The 22529-nt window shown below is 44.8% G+C and overlaps 1 protein-coding gene across 2 annotated transcripts in view; it reads right to left on the bottom strand.

Annotated features, from left to right (window-relative positions):
- Positions 1-20973, bottom strand: part of GNG12 (G protein subunit gamma 12) — a 137864-nt gene extending 116891 nt beyond the window's left edge. Inside the window, exon 1 of one of the 2 annotated variants that reach the window (XM_040232614.1) lies at positions 20863-20973. The gene's annotated coding sequence lies outside the window, so the exon portion shown is untranslated. The remainder of the gene's footprint in view (positions 1-20862) is intronic. The other variant, XM_040232613.1, reaches the window with a different exon arrangement.
- Between the last annotated feature and the right edge of the window lie 1556 nt (positions 20974-22529).

Here is a 22529-nt window from a genome sequence, read left to right as displayed (position 1 = left end):
AGGAGAAGGGGGTAGGTAGAGGATGAGATGGTTAGATGGCATCACCAACTCGATGGACATGAGTCTGAGCAAACTCCAGGAGATTGTGAAGGACAGGGAAGTTTGTTATGCTGCAGTCCATGGGGTGGCAAAGAGCTGGACATGACTTAGCGACTGAACAACAACAACAAAAATTAAATAAAGCAAGAAAAAAAATCCACTCACTTAGTATCAACAGTTGTATTTCAAGTGCTCAGGGGCCACGTGAGGCTAGTGACTACCATCCTAGACAGACTGAACATTTCCATTCTGCAGGAAGTCCTACTGCACAGAGCTGCTTGAAAGTACACTAATGACAAGTGTGTAGCTGCGTGGAACAGGTATCTGGAATCTGGAACCAGGAGTCCCAGGGGAGCCACCAATGAGTTCTATGAATTCAGGCCAATCTCTGGGCCTCTGTTTCCTCATCTGCAAAAAGCAGAAGTTGGGCTCCATGACCACAATGGGCCATTTCCGCTGTAACCTCCCTTAATTCTGTACCTAAAAATGCCCGACAGAGGGCTCCTGACTCTGTCCAGTCTTCTTCCCTAGGACCTCCTGGCTGGCCCTTTATCAAATTAGATCAAGAGAACAATGCACTTGGACTTAATTATTTCCTGTAGAAACACAGTCACTGAATGAGAATAGCATCCTTCTAATTACTTCAAGGGTTAACAGAAGAAATAGTCCTGAGCAAGTATCTCCAAACATTCCCCAGGAGTAACTGCTGAAGATACTCAGCAATCTACCTGCAGGGTACCTCACATGGACCTATGACAAATTTGCTGGTGTTTAGAGTCAGCAGAAAAGTGTATTTCTCCAGAAAACAATTCCTTTCACCACAGAATGAAAACCACACTGTTCACTCTGATTTGGGGGGGAGCTGCTGGGGAAGTGCTGGCTTCTCAGAGGAACATATGATTCCACTCAGTCAGTGCCCAAGCCCAGGGCCCGTCTGTCCTGCACCTGGATCAATGACATCTCATGCACAGAGATCTTGATGGCTTCCCCATGACCATAGCTTTGCCCTATGACCATACAGTTTCAGCAGAGGCCACATCTAACATTTTTTGAAAGTACAGCTGGAATTATAACATGCCTAAAAAATAGCTTAACGATCTTCCCACTATACTATACTGTAGTATAAATTTGGAGTACTGTGAGAATAAAACACATGGACTTCAAATTATCAAGCTAAACAGAACGACCTCTTTTGGCAGAACTTGCAAAAGGCTGGCTCTATGGCACCTTAACATTCCCCTCCCAAACTGTCTCCATCAGGCCCAGCAATTAGATCAATTAAACTCCCAACTAATTAAAAGAACAATGGCAAACATTTACTGGGCATCTAGGTTACTCAGTGTCAGGCACAGTTCTATGCACTTTATATGTATTAACTTACACTTCATAATAATTCTAGAAAGAAGACACGGTATAACCTTCGTCTTCCAGGAGAGGAAACTGAGGCACTGAAAGGTGAGGTAACTTGTTCAAGGTCACCCAGTAGCAAGTGGCAGAGTTGGGATTAATCTCTCTGCTAGTTAGGCTCCTCCTCTCTGCCACTGCTGAAGCCCTTTTTCCAATATGGACAGTAAACCCTGTCTCAATTCATCAAGTATAAATTTTAAAACATCTCTAGAAACTATTACAAAAGCATGCAAGCCAGGCCAACAACAACAACAAAAAAAAACCAAAACTTGTTCTTGCTTAGCATACACAACTTCCAGATCTGTCCCCTTGTACCCCTTGCAGCCTGCCAGCTCTGAGCCTTTCCTGTTTAGAAATTCTGGAGAATGCCAACACTGTAATTCTGTCACTTTCCCAACATTTACTCTAAACTTCCTCAGCATTGTTTTCTGGTGAAACAACCAAAACTTGTGCATTCAATGCTACCATCAACCAAAAGCATATTAATAATCAGCAAGGCTGTTCCTATTACAATGCCGTGTTTAACAAGGGCAAGTCACAAATAATAAAAAGACAATTGAGCTGGGAACTGATAATTCCAGTCTTAGCAGCTGTTATGAGTCAGTTTAAAAACAAATGCACATGAGTGATTGCTGGGCTCTTTATAAAGAGGGTACCTGCCAGGAAGCAGTTCCACTTTCTCTTCTCAGGACTTTCTGTCCTCCCATCCATGCTGACTCCATTAAAGCCTCAGGTTTTACAATGCCTTTATGTGTTTTTATGTTTTATATGCTTCTCAAGACAATCTTCTGTGGACAATAAAAGAAAAGTCTCTTAAAGCTACTAGAAAATTAACTCTTATGGAGTTAAGGGCATTTTTTTGTTTTTGTTTTTAGTACTAGAGAGCAGAATGGTGGAGTCTGATGGACACACAGATTTGAACTATGGCTCTGCTCATTATCTGTGCAGTTGGACAAGTTACTGAACTTCTCTGAGTTGTGGTTTCCTCTTCCATAAAATGAACTAATTATACTTCCTTTATAAGGCTGTAATACTTGGTCAAGAGCAGGCACACAAAAACGTTACTTCCCTCTCCTCATCATCCAATTTGTAAAAAGCGAAGTTGGTTTCAAAACCTAGTGGCAATCCAGAGATTTCATTTTAATTTGGTGTGTGGCCATAAGAGTTACAAGGGACCGCCACTTTCAGATGCTTCTGGAAGGCATCACCATACAGAAAACTTCCAGCTCTCGAGGGGGGAGGGGGACATCTATGTGGAATAGACATTCAATCCAAAAACAACCTCTCTCTAAAAATAAAATTGTACTTGTATCCAGCAAAACAAATCCACAAATCATTTCCATGAAAGTGAATTTCACATTTCACAATTTTGCCTTTACTAAATCTCTGGCAAAAATAAAAGATGCTACTGGACATAAAACAAAATGAACACTGATTATTAAATCCATTTCTAATTAAAAGTCAAGAGCCTATACATGTTCCTCCCAAACACTAATTTGTTCCTAGGCTCCACGTGACAAATCTGGCCATGAGGAACCCATGTTGATCATGACTCAGAAGACACAAGAGGGGAATGGATTTAGCTTTCTTGAAAAAACTGTCCATGGGTGGTATTATCTGTCAGAGACAGAAGCCTTGACTGAGAGCCCTCCTGCACCCAGAGATGCTGTGCTCTTCCACTGGGGGTGGAACGGTGGGAACGGTGACGTTCTCCTTCTAGAACATTTCTGTTTGTCTTTACCTAATAGGATACACCAATAATTTGTTCAGAAGCAGGAAGAGCTGGATTAGACAGCTCAATGGTACAGCTCAGCGTGTCTCAAAGAAGGGGCTCTGTGGCTGACGCAGAGAGAGGATCTGTGCTCAAAGCCTGCTCCCAACCCCACAATTAGATAAGGAAATGAGCCAGGATCTGTAAGAATCACTGGTGGCCAAGTCACGACTTCTCCTGTCAACCAGCACTGCAGAGACCTGGCGCTAATGTGGGCAGCAAGAAGGCCATCCTCCGGCACCGCCCCCTACGCTTGACTGTGCCCTGAAGCCACCTGGGAGCTTTACAGGAATGGCCACCCTTTAGCCCCATGCCTGAGGGGCTGACTTAACAGGTCTGCAAGCAGCCAAGGCTCCCTGATAGTCAAAAACCACTCCCCAGCTGATCCTAACATGCAGACAAGTTTACAAACCACACCCTTGATTTCTTCTGCTTTCCAGGCGACCTGAGCCACAGATCCTACTCCCTTTGAGAATTCTTTTCCCTTTTTTTTTCCCCTAATGAAAGATTAAAAAAAAAAAAAAAAAAAGAATGTCTGAAGTCATAAATTTAAAACTTTTCTCAAGGAAGTCTGAGGTCAGAATTCACCACTCCACCCTGACCTCATCATAAAGATTACAACCCAATCAAAGTGATGAGAACACGGAATATACTCTTCAGCAGAGGGTCAAGGATGGCCCTTTCATAGAGGGGGTGAGGGAGATGCATTAGGATGTTCCTGGAGAGGACAAAGTCTAAGAAAGCTTCACTGCTTTTGGATAGCCTTACGAGAGTTTTCCCAACTCTCCTGCCTCTTGACTTTACTGGGCTCCTCCTTGACTCAGCCTTGTAGCCTTGCTACAAATCACTCACTCTTAGTAAAGGTCCTCCTGCCTCCACAGGTCTGCTCAGTCCTCCACCTCCAACCCAGGTTTCTATGTGTTCGCTCACTGCCAAGGGTGTGACCCATAAATACTACTACGGCAGCTGTAGCAAGACGGGTGGAGAGAGGTGGGGAGATAGGGTATGTCTAGAGGTCTCTCCAGGCCTGGTTCCTGCCTACTTAGCCATTCTTATACAGGCTGGTCGGATGACAAGAGCTTCTGAGACTGGCCAGGACCCAGCCAGACCCCCGGCTCACAGGGTGGATTTGACAAGGTGGCACAAAACAGGGAAACAGGAGATGTGAGGTGTTCTAGTCTCACTTCTGCTCTCCTCGAGCTCCAAGACCTTGGACAAGTAACAAACTTTTTAGAAGAAGCCTCAGGTTTCCCACCTGAAAAGCAGTAGCTAATGTTTGACCAGTCCATTCAGGCTGCTGTAACAGAAATGCCATATGCTGAGTGGCTTAAACAACAAACATTTACTTCTTACAGTTCTGGAGGTTGGAGTCCAAGGTTGAAGCTCCAGTAGATTCAGTGTCTGGTAAGAGCTTGCTTCCAGGTTCACAAACGCCATCCTCTTACTGTGCCCCTCACAGTGGAAGGGATGGGGCAGCTCTCCGGGGCCTCTTTCATAATAAGTGCAAGAATCCTCTTCATAAGGGCTCCACCCTCGTGATCTAATCACCACTCAAAGGCCCCCACCTCCTAACATCATCATACTGTGGCGGGGTAGGGGGTGGTTAGGATATCAACCTGTGAGTTTAGGGAGGACATAAACATTCAGTCCTTAATAACTGGACTCCACAAAGCTTTTCGACAAGAAGTGCTCAAATTTAAATTTTAATACAATATATAAATTCTCTAAATATGCTTTGAGTCTTCTGTGACTTGAACACTCTGTCACTGGCAGTACAAAGAGGAAAAACTGTCACTAGCTTCAAGAGGCACAATACATTCTGGAGAGGAGGTGGAGAAGTGGCAGGTAAAACTACACAACTCACTGTAGTCATCAGTATGCTGGTTGAAGAGAGCCACTGGAAATCCAGACAAGGGAAAATTTAAATACGTGCTCAAGGCAGAGGATCAATGGGAGGAAAAAAAAAAAAAAAGACGGTAACAGCCAGAGGTGATAACATCTAACATTTATGGAGCTGTAGATGTCAGGCTTGGTTCTAGGCATATTACATATACAATAATTTCAGGTGACCCTCAGGCTTATGGGTAGATTGGTACCCCGTTTTACAGATGAGGAATCTGAAGTTCAGAGAGTGCTATGGCTTGAATATATCTCCTCAGAATTCAAGTTAAAATCATAAACCCAATGTCACGGTGGGTGGAACCTTGGAAGGTGATTAGGTCATGAGGGTGGAGCCTTCATAAATGGGGTTGGTGCCTTTATAAGAGACCCCATAAGTGATATAATATTCTCTAGTTCCATCCCTGTTGCTGCAAATGGTGACACTTTATTCTTTTTTCATATTCCCCTTTGTGTATATATATGTGTGTGTGTGTGTATACCACATCTTCTTAAGCCAACTGTCATGATATTGTAAGTCAACTGTACTTTGATAAAAAATAAAATAAAATAGATCCCACATACTAAGAAGACTGCTGTCTATGAACCCAGAAGTGGGTTCTCAGACACTGAACCTGCAGGTGTATTTACCTTGGATCTTCCAGCCTCTAGAACTGTGAGACATAAATTTCCATCATTTATAAGCCACACAGACTATGGTACTTTGTTTGAGCAGCTGAACTGACTGAGTCAGTCACTCAAAGTCATATCACTAGTGAGTGGCAGAGCTAGGCTTTGAGCTTGGTTTTGGATCTTCAGTTTTTGATGACATTGCCTCCACTGTACCTGTGAAACCATTTCTGAGCTCCCAACCCCTTGTCTGGCCAAGGTAAAGTCAGATACGCCATGCCCACAGTTCACGTTTCTCGCGAACCCACCCACCCTATGTGCATGTGTACTCAGTCGCATCTGACTCTGCGACCCCAGGGACTGTAGCCCACCAGGCTCCTTTGTCCATGGGATTTTCTAGGCAAGAGTACTGGAATGGGGTGCCACTTCCTTCCCCAGGGCATCTTCCCAACCCAGGGATCGAACCCATGCCTCCTGCATCTCCTGTATTCATAGGTGGATTCTTTACCTGGAAACTGAGCCACCTGGAAGCCCAACTACCCATCCTACTCTCATTGGTTTTGTGTCTGTTCACACGATCCCCCCACCACTTGATAGTCCTTAAGGGCAGGAGCAGAATGTTATCAAGAGCCTCATAAACAGTTGATATTTAATACATTTTTTTAAATGGGTGAAAGAAAGAACAGAATCAAGCTAGATTTCAAAACACATGCAAGAATTCACTGGGAAGTTGGAGGGGAACTTCCTCAGAGTAGAGGCAGTTATCTTACTCACTCTTCTATCCCAAAACCTAGCACTTAGGTGCTGAGTAAGTATGTCATAAACTCTGGGCAGAGGAAATGCTGTAAAGAAATCCAGAGAGATTTAAGGCTACACAGTGAATATGGATAACCTGGCCAGGATGAACCAACTAGACAGGGTGTGTGGGAACACAGAAGTACTTCTCAAACTATCCTTGGTGAAACATCAGCTTTTCGGTTTTATTTCCAATTCATCATAGACCAATACTTTTTATAAGATGCAATAAAAAGAACTGCTAGAAAAATGAAATATAAAATGCAAGTCCAATTTTTCATTAGATTTAAGAGATGTAAGATGACTGCCAAGTTGCTATGAAAAGGTCTAAATGTATGCTCTCTGTGTGGGTACTCACCTAGTGTCTGATCATTAGCCAAGAGTCTATCGCAGAGCAAGCTTGGCGTGAAACTGAGAGGGTGGGAGGATGAGGTGCAGATCAGCAGGGAAGGTGAGCTCCAGTCATGCTATCAAGAACTGTGGGCGGAGGGCTTTCTGTGTGCCAGGCAGTTCTAATTGCTCCACACACATTAAGTGATTTAAATTCTATAGCCTATCTGTAAGGTTGGTACTATTATTACACCCATTTTAGAGATGGGGAAACTGAGGCACGGGGCAACTAAATAACTCTTTCAAGATTCCAGAGCTTGTAAGAAGCACAGGCAGCCTTGAACTTGGAACTCTTAACTACTAGGCTGCGATGCCTTTGCGGAGCTGCCAGACAGGAAGTGGCATATTCAAATCCATGTTTTAGAAAAACCCTCCTGATGGCAGTGTGGAGAGGAAAGGTCAATTAGGAAGCCATGGTGACAATCCAGATGAGAGGCAGCGGGGATAGCAGAGATCAGACCAGATGTGTGGGCTAGTTAGGAAGTGGATGTGGCAGGCTTTGGTGGGGGCCAGGAGTGTCTGAGCTGGAAGGAGGAGGAGAGGAGGGAAGGGTTTCGGATGACTCAAGGGGCACAGAGCTTCCTGGGTGGATAGAGATGTCCACTGATAGAGAAGGCAGGAAGAAAAACAGGCTTTAAGGGCAAGATGATAAGGTTGGTTTTCAAGGGTGCCTGACTGAATTTGAAGCGCCTAAGACAGTCTGCAGCTGTCTTGGGAAAATGCCGGAGGTTGAAATCTTAAGAGTAGTTTATTGCATTCAGGGCAATACTATTTTACTCTAGTTCTGCTAACCACTCTTTCTCTTCTCCCCTCCTCTTTGCCCCAGTTACACTTAAAATAGTTTAAAAAGTAGAAATTCCCCAATGCTAACTTTCCTCCCTTTGAAAGTCACACACAGTATACAAAAGTGTTCTGGTCACTAATTCCAATTTGTGGCAGAGGCTTCCACATAGCCAAAGAATCGCTGATGCAAGCTGAGTATCCTACAGTTCAACTCAATTCTGACACTATCTGGAGACAGCATCGGATTCCACAGATTCAGAGTGGAGTCATAGAACTTTTTACCTACTAGATCACAAAGTTTATTATAAAAGGATATGACTCAGGAACAGCCAGATGGAGAAATGCAGAGGGAACGGTGTGGGGAAGGGCATGGAGCTTCCATACCCCCTTAGCAAGGACCACTTTACCCCACGTCTCCACGTGTTCACCAACCCGAAGCCTTCCTAACCCTGTCTTTTTCAGTTTTTATGGAGGCCTCATTTCATAGGCATGATTGATTAAATCACTGGTCTTGGGTGACTGATTCGGCCTTCAGTCCCTCTTTCCTCCCTGGAGGTCTGAGAGGTGGGGTCGAAAGTTCTACCCTTCTAATCACATGGTTTATTCTCTAGACAAACAGCCCCCAACCTTAGGTGTGGTCCCAAAGTCACCTCAATAACAGAGCAAAAGACACTTTTATTGCTCTCATCATTTAGGAAATTTCAAAGGTTTTACAAGTTCTGTGATAGGAAGTAGACAAAGATTGCATATATATTTCTCCTTATAAATCACAATATTGTTCATAGCTGTATCCTCACAGAGTAGGTATAAATGCCTTGTGAATGAAAAAAGAACATTTTTGTGTTTACTAAAAACTGAAAAAAGGACAGAGAGACAGGATCTTTACCTTTGATGAATTAAACAGTTAACAGCAAAGAAACATCTAAGTGCAAGAGAGATACGTCACAAGGCGACGTCTTTTCTCCCATGTTCCTTCTCCTTCCAGGAGGCCACCCCCTCCAGCTCACACACCTGGTGGGCATCAGAACAGGTAACATGGTGTCATGATGAGCATAGACTGCAAAGCCAGACAGCCGTGGATTCAAAGTAAGAAGCCCCTTCTGCTGAGCTCTAAAGTGGTATTCAAACCCCTGAACCCGTTTCCCCACCTATAAACGGAGCCAGTATTGCCTACCTCAGAGGGCTACTCAAGGCCTGTGAAAGGCCCCAGCACGCGTCAGCACACAGGAGTCGCTCAAGGAGTAACTATCATATCACTGTCATCGAATTAACTGCTGGCACCCTACATTCTCTCTATTAGGGTTTGTCAAATGCATATAACTCTTAAAGTAACTTCAATTGAAATTAAAGATGATGGGCATTATTTGAGCACTATAATCACAATATTAATTATAATAATAGTAGTTAATACCTGAACACTACCATCGACCTCCCCTGAATGCTTTATATACGTTAAGAAGCTCTTTTAACAGAGAAGGCAATGGCACCCCACTCCAATACTCTTGCCTGGAAAATCCCATGGATGGAGGAGCCTGGTGGGCTGCAGTTCATGGGGTCGCTAAGAGTCAGACACGACTGAGTGACTTCACTTTCACTTTTCACTTTCACGCATTGGGGAAGGAAATGGCAACCCACTCCAGTGTTCTTGCCTGGAGAATCCCAGGGACAGAGGAGCCTGTTGGGCTGCTGTCTATGGGGTCGCACAGAGTCGGACATGACTGATGCGACTTAGCAGCAGCAGCAGCAGCAGTTCTTTTAAGCCAAAGACAGTATTTAGTCAATTCTAAGAAACATATTCTGTTCACATTTTAATATCTCCGATACTAGGGTGACTGTGGTAGTCAGAATGGCCCCTCAAAGATGTCCTTGCCCTAATCCCTGAAACCTATGAATATATCTCACAGCAAAAAGAACTTTGCAGATATAATTAAGGGACAGGAGCCTCAATTGTTCAGGTGGGCCCAACTGAATCAAATGAGCCCTAAAGGCAGAGAACTTTTTCTGGTGGAGGCAGAGAGAGCAGAGGAGACCTCAGAGAGGTTCCAGGCAGGAGAAGGATTCATCGTGCTATTGCTGCCTCTGAGACAGGGTCCAATGCAAGGACCAAAGAGAAGTCTCTAAGAGCTGAGGCTGGCTTCCCTCTCTGACAGCCAGCAAGGAGGTAGGAAGGAACTGACTTCTTCCAACCTGAACAACTCTGCAAACGGATCCTTCTCAGAGCCTCCCTATAAGACTTCTGACTTGTAAAATCCAGAGCACAATAATGAGCCAAACCCACGATGACTTTGGAACTGTGAGATAATACATACGTGCTGCTTTAAGCGGCTAAATTTATGGTAATCTGCAATGGCAGCCAGAGAAAACAAATACATTCTTAGGGTTGATGTGGGTTACAGCTGATAGTATAGCTATAGTACAATGGCATAACGGATGACACCTTAGATTTGTTGAAATACGGTATCATTATCTTTGTTTTGCAAATGGGAAAACAGGCTCTTCGAGGTCAGGTGACATGCCCAGGTGAATCACATTGAAGGCTCGGGCTGTAAATCATCATGCACACTGCCATAGAGTGCACAAGGGCTGGAGCATCACCCCAAAAGGCCAAGGAAGGGCTAACATGATCTCCATCCCAGGCCTGTGTCCAACATGGGATCCCTAACACGGCTGACCACAAAGACCCAACTGGGTCCAGAAGGCACCCACCCGCAGCACCATTCACTCATCCACTAGTGGGGCGTCCCAAAGTGACAGATCCTCGGCTAGATCACCTGTCTTACGGAGCCGACACTGCAGTGAGGTCAACACTACAAAGGCTGGAGCACCAGAAGGAAAACAAAGCCGCCAGAGTGCTGAAAACCCACCTTCAAAAGCTAACAATCCACACATTTAGGAGTTCAGAAGAGAGCACTGGGCTTGGAAAACCAGACCCTCCTTTCTAGAACTTTCATGGGCCTCTGTTAAATGTGGGAATCCTGAGAAGGAGAGACTGTTGTTCTGTTTTGCTTTGCTTTTTGTTGATGGAAATGGAAGCTAGCTCTACACCAGACCGCCTCATATGAATCTCTAAAAGCAAAAAATTTAAAAAATAAACCACACACAGTCATCTTTTCACTCAACCAAAGATTTTCTCTTTTGATGGATTTCATTTTAAAAAGATGAAAATTAATTTCATATTAAAAGAGCATCCCAAGAGCTAACTGAAAGAACATTTCAGAAAGAAAGATGATTCAGTGTGACTCTAACCTCATGCCCTTCATCGAACCCTGAACTCTGGCTGGTCTCTTTACCTTGTACTTTTACTTGCCTCTTTTCTTTCACCCTGGAAATAAGAGTAGACAGCTCTCTGATGGTGAAATCAAAGGGTGAACAGGAGGCCTGTTCAGCAGGTACACAAAAAAGCGGCATGTATAAGTTTTCAGGAGATGCATGTGAAAGGAAAAATCTAGATTTCTAAGAAGATTTTGCAGAAAATGCCACTGAAATTTACATTTTCTCAATCTCTCTTGTTTTTGTTTAAGAGTGAGAAATTCTAGACTAGAAGGTCATCTTCATAATGGTTTTGGAGAAGTCCCAGTTTAATAATACCATTAGCCGAAAACTATTTATAAATCAGACATTAGCAACTGGCATAAAACCCTACTTTCCACTTCTCTCGATTTTGCACTGACAATTTGGCAGCCCACTTTACCCGTAGGCCCAAAAGAGCTATCACATTCCTGAGTCTGTTTTTAAGAGATTCTGACAGTGATGTAGGCAAGAAGCTTGCTTCAGGAGGAAAGGTCAACATATGCCCACAGGGGGACTGGCAGGCCTGGACTGCCCATGGGAGAACACGTACAATGACTTCAATCCTCTCACCCATTCACAATTCGAAAAATGTAACTGACCCTAATTACCATTTCTCACCACTGAGACTAGCAAAGATAAAAAGAGCTGACACCCTCCGTGCTGGTGGGGCTGTGGGGAAGCAGGCCGTCTAACGTGTGGCCAGGACAGGGAGAAATGACGCAAGCTTTCCCGAGGGGGCGATAGGCCCCGTGATTCAGCAGTCGTGTTCCCAGGAACCAATCCTCTAGGTTCACCTGCACAAAAGCAAAATGACACCTTTATCTGCTGCAGCACTGTGTGTATTAGCGACAGACTGGGAACAATTCAAAGGTCTAGTCGTAGGAGACTGGTCGAATAAACTGTGGTCCATCTTCACAACGGAAAACAATGGTGCTGACAGAGATCTCCAGGACAGACTAATTTTAAAGAGCAAGACACAGAACAATATATATAAATATACCACCTTTCGTGAAAGAAGGGAAAAACTTTTATATACATATATGAGGATATATATGCTCATTCATATATATGAGCAAATGAGGATATATATATGTGCGTGTGTGTATATATATATTTGTGTATATATTTGCTTATATTTACAAGTTGCAACCGGTAGAGAGTGTGGTAAAGTCTTGGTTAAGAGCAAGATTTTTCTCAGGGTTTACCTTTTTATATGATTGTGAGCTTTGGGGGGTACCGTATAAAAACATTGCTGAAGTCCACAGGATGGCAAAGGATAGGACTCAGTCGGATAGAACTGAGCACACGTGTGCACACTGTATATACATGACCAATTTTTTAAAAATGGAAAAGCTGGCATTTCTAAGGCATTTTTTCACAGGAGTGTGAAGACTAGAACAAGCCCAGCACGGAAGACACAAAGCTGAGAAGCCATCTGAGGTCCAGGCAATGCGGGTTGAGGCAGGTGAATTCTCACGTCAGCATTAGTAAATCAGAGGAATCTGAGTCCAGGGTTCAGGAGGTGTGCACAGAGAGCTTGGTTTCTGCCCTGTGTGATGTCACTGTGGGGTGTGGCTGTCCCTGAGCCCCATGACATTTATGACAGCAGGAGGAAGTCAGAGACCTGGAGGCAAAAGAGAGGTAAAGGCAGAAATGCGAGGATTCCCTCCCAGGCAGCAGGCCAGGTGCATTTATTTGCTTTCTGGATTTGGACAGTAATGGCTGAAGCATGCTGCTCATTAAATATTTATGTTGAAAAAGAGGGCAAAACATGTGCCGGAATCTTTTGCCTAATTCAACAGAGAGACATTCCTGAAAAGTTGAGATTCCTGGAGTTTTATAAAATCAAGTCATACTGTAAATGCAACAGGTTAAGTCTGCTCTCTCAAGAGATTCTGTGGGGAATCCTTCTTAGGAACTGGTACTTCCTGCGATTCCTTGAGAATCAGAGCTTGCCTGAAGAAAGGCGAATTTAACCAGATGAAATGTGAAAGGCATTCATGTTTCTGCACCTGTGGGCATTTTTCACAAGGTGCGGCCACTCCATAAAAACAGCAGAAGGCCAAGGTCCTAGGTGCAAGCCAGCACCTCTATCCTTCGAACCACTGCCTTAGCAGTCTGACCCACTACATGTGGCTGACCCTACCTGCTGTGCAGATTACCTCTTGAGAGGAGCCAAGAGGAAGGTAACTCTGACAGTCTGCTTCTAAAGGGTCAACTTGAAAGAGAAAGCATGCAAGCAGCACTAGCTGGCACTATGAGGGACACCGACAAATCCCTTTTCTCAGTTATTGGTGGCTTTAGCAACAAACCTCCCCACTTCTCACTCAAAACTAGAAAAGTATTTCTACCTAAGCACCAGCCACTCAGAGGTGAATTCCCGACTCCTGCAGTCACTGTCCTTTGCATCTGTCCCCAAGAGGAGGGCCCATGGCTGGTCAATAATACCACAGATCCCTCTGTCTGTTCTCAGGAGACACCACTGCAGGTATTGGGCAATGCTGAGCAAGCCTGTTTGTTGGTGTTCAACTCACAGTAAACAATGTCAGTGTTGTTTCAAGTGCTGGTCTCAAGTGCTGGGTTTTACCTGCCCCTTAGGAAATGATGAACTGAAGCAGCAGCCTGTCAGAGGGAACATGCACCACCGAATGTGCAATTCCCAGTAGATACCATCAATTTTACCTTTGATTAAAAAGAACATTCGCTCATCTACTTCACTGTGTGCAAAGAATGTAGTTTTATTTATTCATTCCAGTGGCATTTAATAAGTACCTACTATGTGCCAGACTTCTGCCTGCTCATGGCATTTAGAGGGTTGCTGTGGCTGAAGGAGCCTGCTGCTCATCATATTGTGTCTTTGTGTGAATTAGGAAAAAGCCAGCCCTCCAAGCGGACCCAGTCTTGCAGGCTCAACAGAGTCATAAAGAAGCATCCCCTCCTCCTAGCAGAGGCAATTCCAGCCCAGGACACATGGATTTTGGAGTAGATCTGAGCCCCAACTTTACTTCCTTGACCAGCTACTCCTGTGCAATGAACAATCTATTGTTCAAAGCCGCCCTGTCAAGAAGTCACAATTCAACTCTTCTGCTCCTTGGCGAGACAGTCAACCTTTCCCTGACAACTCATCTGAGCAGCTGACTGTGACCTTACATACCCACAAGAAGCCTCACAGTCTAATGTACAGGCAATGGTCTAATAGTACAAAAGTCTGGGTGGCTTAGGTACAGGACAGGCACCAAGTCTGTGGCTCTCAACACTTCGTCAATGTGTCTAAGGTTCTGGTTGAATAAACCTGGCTTGATGGTTTCATATCAATAAAATTCTCACAATGTCTCAACAAGGTCCAAGAAGTTTTTGGATTTTGATCCCTCTTTCCATCCTTAAATTTCTTTTGTTCATGTTGACAGCTAAACTGCAGTAACTTCTCCTGGAAAAGCAGACAAAATGTGCAGTCACTGAAAGCTTGGGATCTTAAGTCAAAGGGCTCCAGTGGGGGTGGCTAAAGTGTTAATGTCCAGTGCTCAGAGCCTTTTCGGCTGGTGTGTGCTCAGTCACTCAGTCCAATCTGACTCTTTGAGACACTATGGACTGTAGCTCGCCAGGCTCCTTTTTCCATGGGATTCTCCAGGCAAGAATACTGGAGTGGGTAGCAATTTCCTCCTGCAAGGGATCTTCCCAACCCATGGATTGAACCTGTATCTCCTGAACTGCAGGCAGTCTTTACTGCTGAGCCACAAGGAAAGGCAATAGCATCTGCAGCTAAACGAGAGCCTGGTTATTCTACATGGGTAAGGTTAAAATCCCTCCCCCGTGGGCTCACGTGCGTTTGCACACAGCCTTTGGGAATGAAGGCAATTCTCTACATGGTATGTGAGTGTGGCAATGATCACTGACTCAGAGCCCTCTCCAGGGAGCACTTGTGATGACACCAACCCCAGTTAAATCAGAGCTTACGCTCCTCTCCTCAGTCAACCAAGGGGATGCTATGTCAGTTACATGACACTGACTGCAAAGGGAATGTAGCCTATTCTGTAAGAAAGCCAAGGGAATATAAGACCTGCTGGCCCCAAAGTCACCTGCACACAGTAAATGCACATGAAAAATAACAAAAGATACTTAGCAACTGATTCACTAAAGCAGACCTAAAAGAAATTCTTCTTTGAGCTACTAATTCTCCAGCAGAGTTGAAAATACAAAAAATCTTAACAGTCTACAACACCCTGGTTTTTATTATGCAGTGATCCTCTGAAATGCAGACCCATTAAAAGAAGACAAAAACCCTCCTTGTCAAAGGATGGCAACCAGACACTCCCAGCTACGCAGTTTTATGATACCCAATAAAGCCTGACACAATACACCAGACATTTAAGTGACACTAGAAATGATTTTCAAGAGACTTGGGATTAAATGGAATAATCCATCTAGAAGCAACCTTTGGTCAAATCACCTCCACCCTCTGCCCTGTGTCCAAGCCACCTGGCTCACTGCTCTTTCCTATATTCTCTATAGAGAGAAGTGGGGAGACAGGACTTCCTAGTGTAAGCTTCTTCTAGAGTAGGACTTATGGCCAGTGCCCCCACTTCCTCTCAAGGTCCTTTCTGGGAGTTCAGGGATGGGAAAGGACAACTATACAGATCCCTTCAGGTCTGCTGCCTCTCCGAGGCAACTGTGGAAGCTTCAGCTTCTATGGCTGCAGAGGCAGTGAGCCCATTGGCAAGGCGCTGGTAATACTCCTCAGGCGGGTCATCTCACCTTTAACAGGAGCCCTCTCCTCCTGTTTCTCTTGGTTTGATTTATAGCTTCTAAACAATGCTTCCTCCATAAAGCCCTCTTTCCCCCACCCCAATTTTAGCACTCCACTGAAGTGGCTGCAGAGTGCTTAGCGCATGGGATGTGCAGTCAGAACAACCCCAGGTCACAGTCTCATCTTGCCGCCTGGGGAGCCTCAGCTTCCTCACCTGTGCTGCTGTGAGGACTACCCAAGATCATAAATATAAAGGAATTAGACTTGGGCTTAGGATGTAGAACAGCTCCGTCAAAGGAGTCGCACAATTGTGCTATATATATTTTTTTTACCTATTGACCTTTCCCATTAAACTCGGTGCAGTATGTCTTCCTTCTGACCATCTTGGAGACCTCTGACATGTGGCAGATGCCATATGCACACACCTCCTCCACTCAGGGCTAGGACGTAACAAATCTGGGAAGTGACAGTTTCCATAAAGCCAGGGTTGGCTGTTCAATGAGTCTGCACGCAAACCCGAAGTTCAAACATCTTTTAAAAAGATAAACCTACTACAAACTTCCAAAAGGGTCTCTCTTACTGCTAAATAATTCTCACATGTAAGTTCAGAACCTTCAATTGCTTATGCAAGCTGGTGTTTTTTTCCCCAAACAAAACCAAAATCCTGCTATTTACAGCTAATCAGATTTTATTGATTGTTACACAAATAGACTGTTATTTATTTGGGGCAGGAGAAGAAGGGGACGACAGAGGATGAGATGGCTGGATGGCATCACCGACTCGATGGACATGAGTTCGAGTAAACTCAGGGAGTTGGTGATGGACAGCGAGGCCTGGCGTGCTGCGATTCATGGGGTCACAAAGAGTCAAACACGAATGAGTGACTGAACTGAACTGAATACATGCTCAGTGGAGAAAATATGGGGAGAAGCACCCCAATTCCACCATCCATTTGTCTGTACTTTGTTTTCTATGCATAGTTAAACTTTTAAAAAATCAGTTGTAATTGTAATAATGCACTATAACTGGGCACACTGCCCTTCTGCTATTAACTTATCCTAAGATGGACTTTATGGATCACAGATTTTTTTTCAAGTATCTAATAAGAAAGGAAAATGGGACTGCGATCCAAGAGAATTCTAATTTGTTGAGCAAATCAACACTGCAATCCATTTCATGTTTAAAAGACCCAACGACAATTGCCTGATGGTATTCTCTTACTTCTTAAACACTGCTTGATAGGACTTTATCAATTACTGAGCCTTTTTAGATTCAGGGGAAACATTAAAATTTCATATAGTTGTTTTCCTGTTAAAAAAACAATGCATGTTTGTAACATGTAGAAAATCTTAGTAAGCAATAATTTAATGCTAATATTTATTAAGCATAGACTATGTCAGGCACTGTGCTTTAGTGAGATAAACTCATTTATCCCTCCCAACGTCTCATTGAAGCACAAAGGTATTAAGGAACTTGCCTACATGGTACACGCCTAGAAGCATGAGCCTGGAATCCATCACTGTGCTATAATGTTCTAAGAGTGAAAGGAATCAATAATTTATTCAATCAAGTCCTCCACTGCTTCAGAGTATAATGTCATAGGCAAGAAATGATTCATAATAATGCTGTACCCCTTATAGTTATTTAAAAATATTATAAGCATGATCTCTGAGTCCCTATGGAACAATTAGTAAAATGAAAAGTCATCTGTGACATAAGCTGTGATTCCAATCAGCCCAATTCTAAGCACCTGATGTGCGTTAAGAAAACAACAGGCGCTTAAAAGGGTTTGTTTTAAAGATGGAAACATTTTTCTAAAATTCTGCAAATGAGTCAATGATGTGATGAGTGTATTCCCTGAATTAACTGGACACGCAGTCTCACAAAAATTTACCATCAGTCACAATGCTTTTATAAAACATTTATGAACTGGGTCTGCATGCAAACCCAAATTTCAAACATCTCTTAAGAAGATAAATCTATAAATTTCCAAAAGGGTTTCTCTTTTACTGTTAAATAGTGCTGCTAATTATTCCTAAACACTTCTTATGGCTTATCTGTTAGCACTGGACATCAGTACATGAAAAATAACTAGATACCCTGGGTCACATTTTTTCATACGTTAATGAAAAATTATACTAGGTAAAAGATAGACATTTCTGTTTATAGCCTATCCAGGGTTAATAAGCATAGCTTTTTAAATATAAAGTTCTTTTTAAATTTAAAATATGATTAATGGAATGTTTCTGATTGCCTGGCTCTAAAAATATTATATGACTATAATTCACACTAAAAGCACATTAAAACTATTAACTCTAGTAACTGTAATTATTCATACTGCTGTTGAAAATATATGACACTCATGTATACAAATATTTCAGATATTTAGACAGATAGTTGGCTAGATAGATATCTATAAACCCAGGCAATTTCTTTGGAATTTAATTGCTCTAGTATTTCCAGAAGCACTATCTATCCATTGATATCTATCTATAAAATCAGATGCCTTCTTTATGTCTCTATGTTTCCAGAAGGTTCAAACTGCCATCTTTCACTTTATCTGATGACTGGCTGCTAGAGTCCGTTGATAAAATATCTAATAATCTTGAATATTATCCATGTATTAGGTGCAGTGTTTTCCAAAGATTGTTTCACATACTTTCATAAAAACCCTCGAGATTGAGACCACACTCATTCTCATTTTACAAACCAGACTGAAAATGGTTAAGTAACTGATATTCCCATCCACAACTGTCCAGCACTGAAACCATACCTCAAACCACTGTTAAGCTGCCTCTCTGCCAAATCAGACTCCAGAAAAATTTGACTTCCACTACTTGCCTCCCTAAATTAAGCTTAAGCTGACATATAAAACTTAAAAAAACACCCAACACGAATCCAACAAAATAAATGATATAATTCCAAATCTGATTTTTTTCCCGTGAGAGGTTTTTAACATTAAAAAAAACAAAATTAATCTGATATTTGCTAGCCATTTCTTCAAGTGCTTTGACTATGCAGCTTTCTGCTGTCACAACTGGACAAATCACCCACGTCCTTCAACAAGTGACAACATAAGCTCAACGCTGCAAATCTCACTGTTAGAGAGCTAAGCTTTCAAATGAGACTGGAGCCTGCTACATTGAAAATTTTTATAGTATTAATCTTCTTGGTTTCTTGTGAAACACAGACCAACATCTTAATGTATTTCTGGACAAATCTAAATTCTGTCTGGATTCATCATCTTCCTGAATTACCTGGGTTAAAAACAGTAAAAACACGACTGCATTTTTTTTTTTTCTCATAAGGCCTAAAGGAGCAGTCCTTAGACTGTTTGGCATTTTTTGGATTTAAACCAGGGTTTTATGGTGCTAATTAACTGTTAGAGAAAGCAAAGAAACTGAACAGTCGATCCCAAAGTCCTCTTATCTCTGAAGTCTCTGTAAAACGTTTGATTACTTTAAAAAATTATGTATGTGTGAATCACAAGTTTGTTTATTGAGAAAACGGCTTGCTGACACATACACTTTGGGTTTTTTTTTTTTTTTTTTAAGAATCAAAACAGTTCCTTACTTGAATGTGACTGTTTTGGCAACAGTTAAACTCAACCCCGTCATTCTAGCGCTGCCTGCCTTCCTGGTTCTCCTAGGTGAGGGCCGCCATCCTGCGATAATATATACGCAGGGCTAAGACGCACCAGCAATGGTGCAGTGTGGTGACGAGCACTTTAGAAACAAAGCCAAACTCCGCTTTTAAAGCAGAGAACACACGTATACAGTTCCCGTCTCTCACAACGTCCGAAAGATTCCTTATAGACAACCTACTCAGACGAAGCTACAGCAGCCCCAGGAAATATAAACGGAGTCCGCAAAGACCGGGGGGAGGGGGGCCGCCGGGGGGACAGGAAACAACTGATGGAAAGGAAACTGATCATGTGAAGTTTGCCCGACTCCACAAGGTCTAATACATTCCGGTTTGTTTCCACTCGGAGCAGCCATTAAACGTGCCCTGACACGTGGGCGCAGGGCACCTCCCTTCTCGCCGGTTTTTGGCCATTTCCTTCACTGTGCGCTTGTTTGTATACAACCTCGTCCGGACAGGGGGTGACCACAAGATGACAGGCCTCGGCAGTTCCTTCACTCGGATTTCCAGTTGTCCAAAGTTTCACTCCACGGCGGGGATTTAACGAGAATCACGAGGTCCTTTTCGAAAGTTATGAATGGTTTAAGTTTACAAGACACAAACAGAACGCGAGGGACGAGCGAGTGTTGGGCGACTTCAGCCGCAGCGTTTTAAAATTAGCTTTAATTGATATGCCCTAGTTAAAATTAAAAAGGGGGGTGGGGAGTCACTCTGATCCACGCAGTAAGTGTCGGGGGCAATACTTAAAAAAGAAAAATCACTCAAGACTCACGTCCGAGTTTTGACTTCCTCATACCACCTGCAAATACAGTCTCCTGGCCACTCACTGCTCGGAGGGGTCCCTCGCGGGATGTGATCGGAGTTCTCTCGGTGACCCGCTATTTCCCCGCCAGAGCCCCAGCGCCTAGCGGGTTCCAGGACTGTGCACTCGCCGCCTAGTCCCCAGAAAGAGCGGAAGAAAGTAGGAAAGAGGGGCGTGGCGCTCCGGTCTCCCCCATTTGCCTGCCCTCCTCCCAAATCTGGCACCACCGCAGCGGGAGCTAGCGGGGAACCCCGGAGCCTTCCAGCCCCAACCTGGCGCGGGGCGCACGGCTGCGGGCCGGCCGCGGAGCCAGCGTGCGGGGAGACCTTTCCTCCTGCTTCAGCCCTCGTCCCAGGGACCGCGTCCCCAGACCTAGCCCCGCAGGACCCCCGGCTTCCCGGGCCATCTGGCCGCCGCCCGTCGAGGGCGAGCGCGCCGTCCGTCTCCCGGTCTCGGCGTCCCTTGCCCTCCACCCCCATCGCGGTCTCCGGCGCCCAGTGCCCCGACCAGTCCCCGCCCTCCGGGACACTCTTCCCTCCTTCCTTCCTTTCTCCGTTCCCTCCCTCCATCTCGCTTCCCAGCACCAGGAACTGGGAGGCGGCTCCCGAACTGGTCGGCCGACGCCCCGCGCTGCGCCCCTGTCCCCTCGGGGACCGGACTTGCCACCTGCGCCCGCCGCTCGCTGCTCACTCGCCTGCCGGTGCGCTGCCCCTGCCGCCACCGCCGCTGCCGGGGACTCTGTCTCTAAGGGCTCCTGGAGACGACTCCGACCTCTCCTCCTCCTCCTGCTCCTCCGGGCGGGGGCCGGCTCCGCCTCGCTCGGGGTAGGCGGGGCGGACAGCCCGACGGGCGGGGCGGCGGCAGCGGCCCAGGACTCCTTCCTCCCGGCCGGCCCGCCTCCCTCCTGCCCAGATGCCCTGGCTGTTCCCTGGTCTGGCTGCTGAACCCGGGTCGAGTCTGGGCCGGCAGAGAAGAAAAGTCGGCAGCATTGAAGCCCAGCAGACATCTGGCAGCCTTGGTCACCCCTCAGGGTCCCTTCCTCGAATTTCCTGAAGCTTTGGAAGTTCAAGGACTTCTCGGGTCCCCCACTTAGCGACCCTCCACAGGGCTGCTCTGACTCCTCAGCAGTTTCCTTCCCTTGCGAACTCTAGGCACCCCTTCTGCCAACCGTCCCTTAGGCCACGAATATGCCAACCCCCTACATAAAAGTTAGGCTCTACTCCAGGAATTTCTTAAGAAAAGTCACGGTAAAATTAAGGGCCCTGGGGCCACCGAGTGATTTTGCTTCCCAGAAAATGGAGCTATAGCTGAGGGTTGTTGAATTGGAAGTACATCCACCCATCATGAGCTTCCCCTCCATCTCTCGCCATGAGATTTGTATTTCCGAATGCCTCGTACCTGGCAGAATTCTGCTTATTGATTGAATTAATTAGATTTGGTTAGTCTTTTCTGGAGGGATTCAGGGTGAGGTAGTTTGAAAAGCCAGTTCTATTTCCATGAACTTCAGACTATTCCTATACACAGCCATTTAACAAACGTTCATTGAGCACCTGTATGTGCCCAGCATTGCGACAAAAGTGATTGGAGAGAGACAAAGGTGACTGGAGAGAGACGAAGATGATTCAGACGTGGAACTCACCCTCAAAAAGTCCAGAAAGAGTGAAAAAGATGGATGTGCAGAAATCTTACCCCCCAGCAGACTTCTTGCATGCTCCTAGGAATCAGCTTTCTTGTTTGACAGGGTATAGAAAAAGGAGGGGAGGAGAGGAAGCCAAAGGAGGACACTTAGAACCAGTGTGGGTCGAGTCTCTTGAAGTGGAGTCTTAAATCATTGGTGAAAGACGCCTGTGTGTTGAGCTTCACCCACTGGAGAGGAATAAGGCCTAGGGAAGTAAGGAGCCAAGTACAGGAGGAAGGACACTGCCTTTCATTTTTCCCTCCTGACCCCTACTCAAGTACCATTCTTGGTGAAATCTTCCACCAGGCTGCAGAAAGGGGGCTATGGGTATAGGAAGTCAGTGGTTGGATGCCTTGTCCCCAGACTGTGGTTCTTGCAACCTGTGGATGGCAGTGGTTGTTGGGATGCAAGCCATAGCCTGCCAGGGGAGCTCAGTATTCCTTGCTTTGTACAGTGGTAGGAATTGTTTGACTGATTCACAGATACTGACAGTTCCAAGGATATATGCTGAACAGAATAGCCTAATGCCAGCTAGGGCTAAGACCATCATACACTGTATCTTCTGGCCACAGACTACAGAATCAACTCCGAAAGCCCTACCAATAATTTCTGTTTCTGCAGCACTTTAGAGTTTAGTCAGTGCTTTCATGTATGTAATCTCATCTGGAAACTGAGGTGC

This window comes from Oryx dammah, unplaced genomic scaffold, assembly GCF_014754425.2.
Source record: "Oryx dammah isolate SB20612 unplaced genomic scaffold, SCBI_Odam_1.1 HiC_scaffold_28, whole genome shotgun sequence".
NCBI lineage: Eukaryota > Metazoa > Chordata > Mammalia > Artiodactyla > Bovidae > Oryx > Oryx dammah.
Note: the sequence above shows the minus strand (reverse complement) of the source record. Positions and strands in the feature narration are given on the sequence as shown.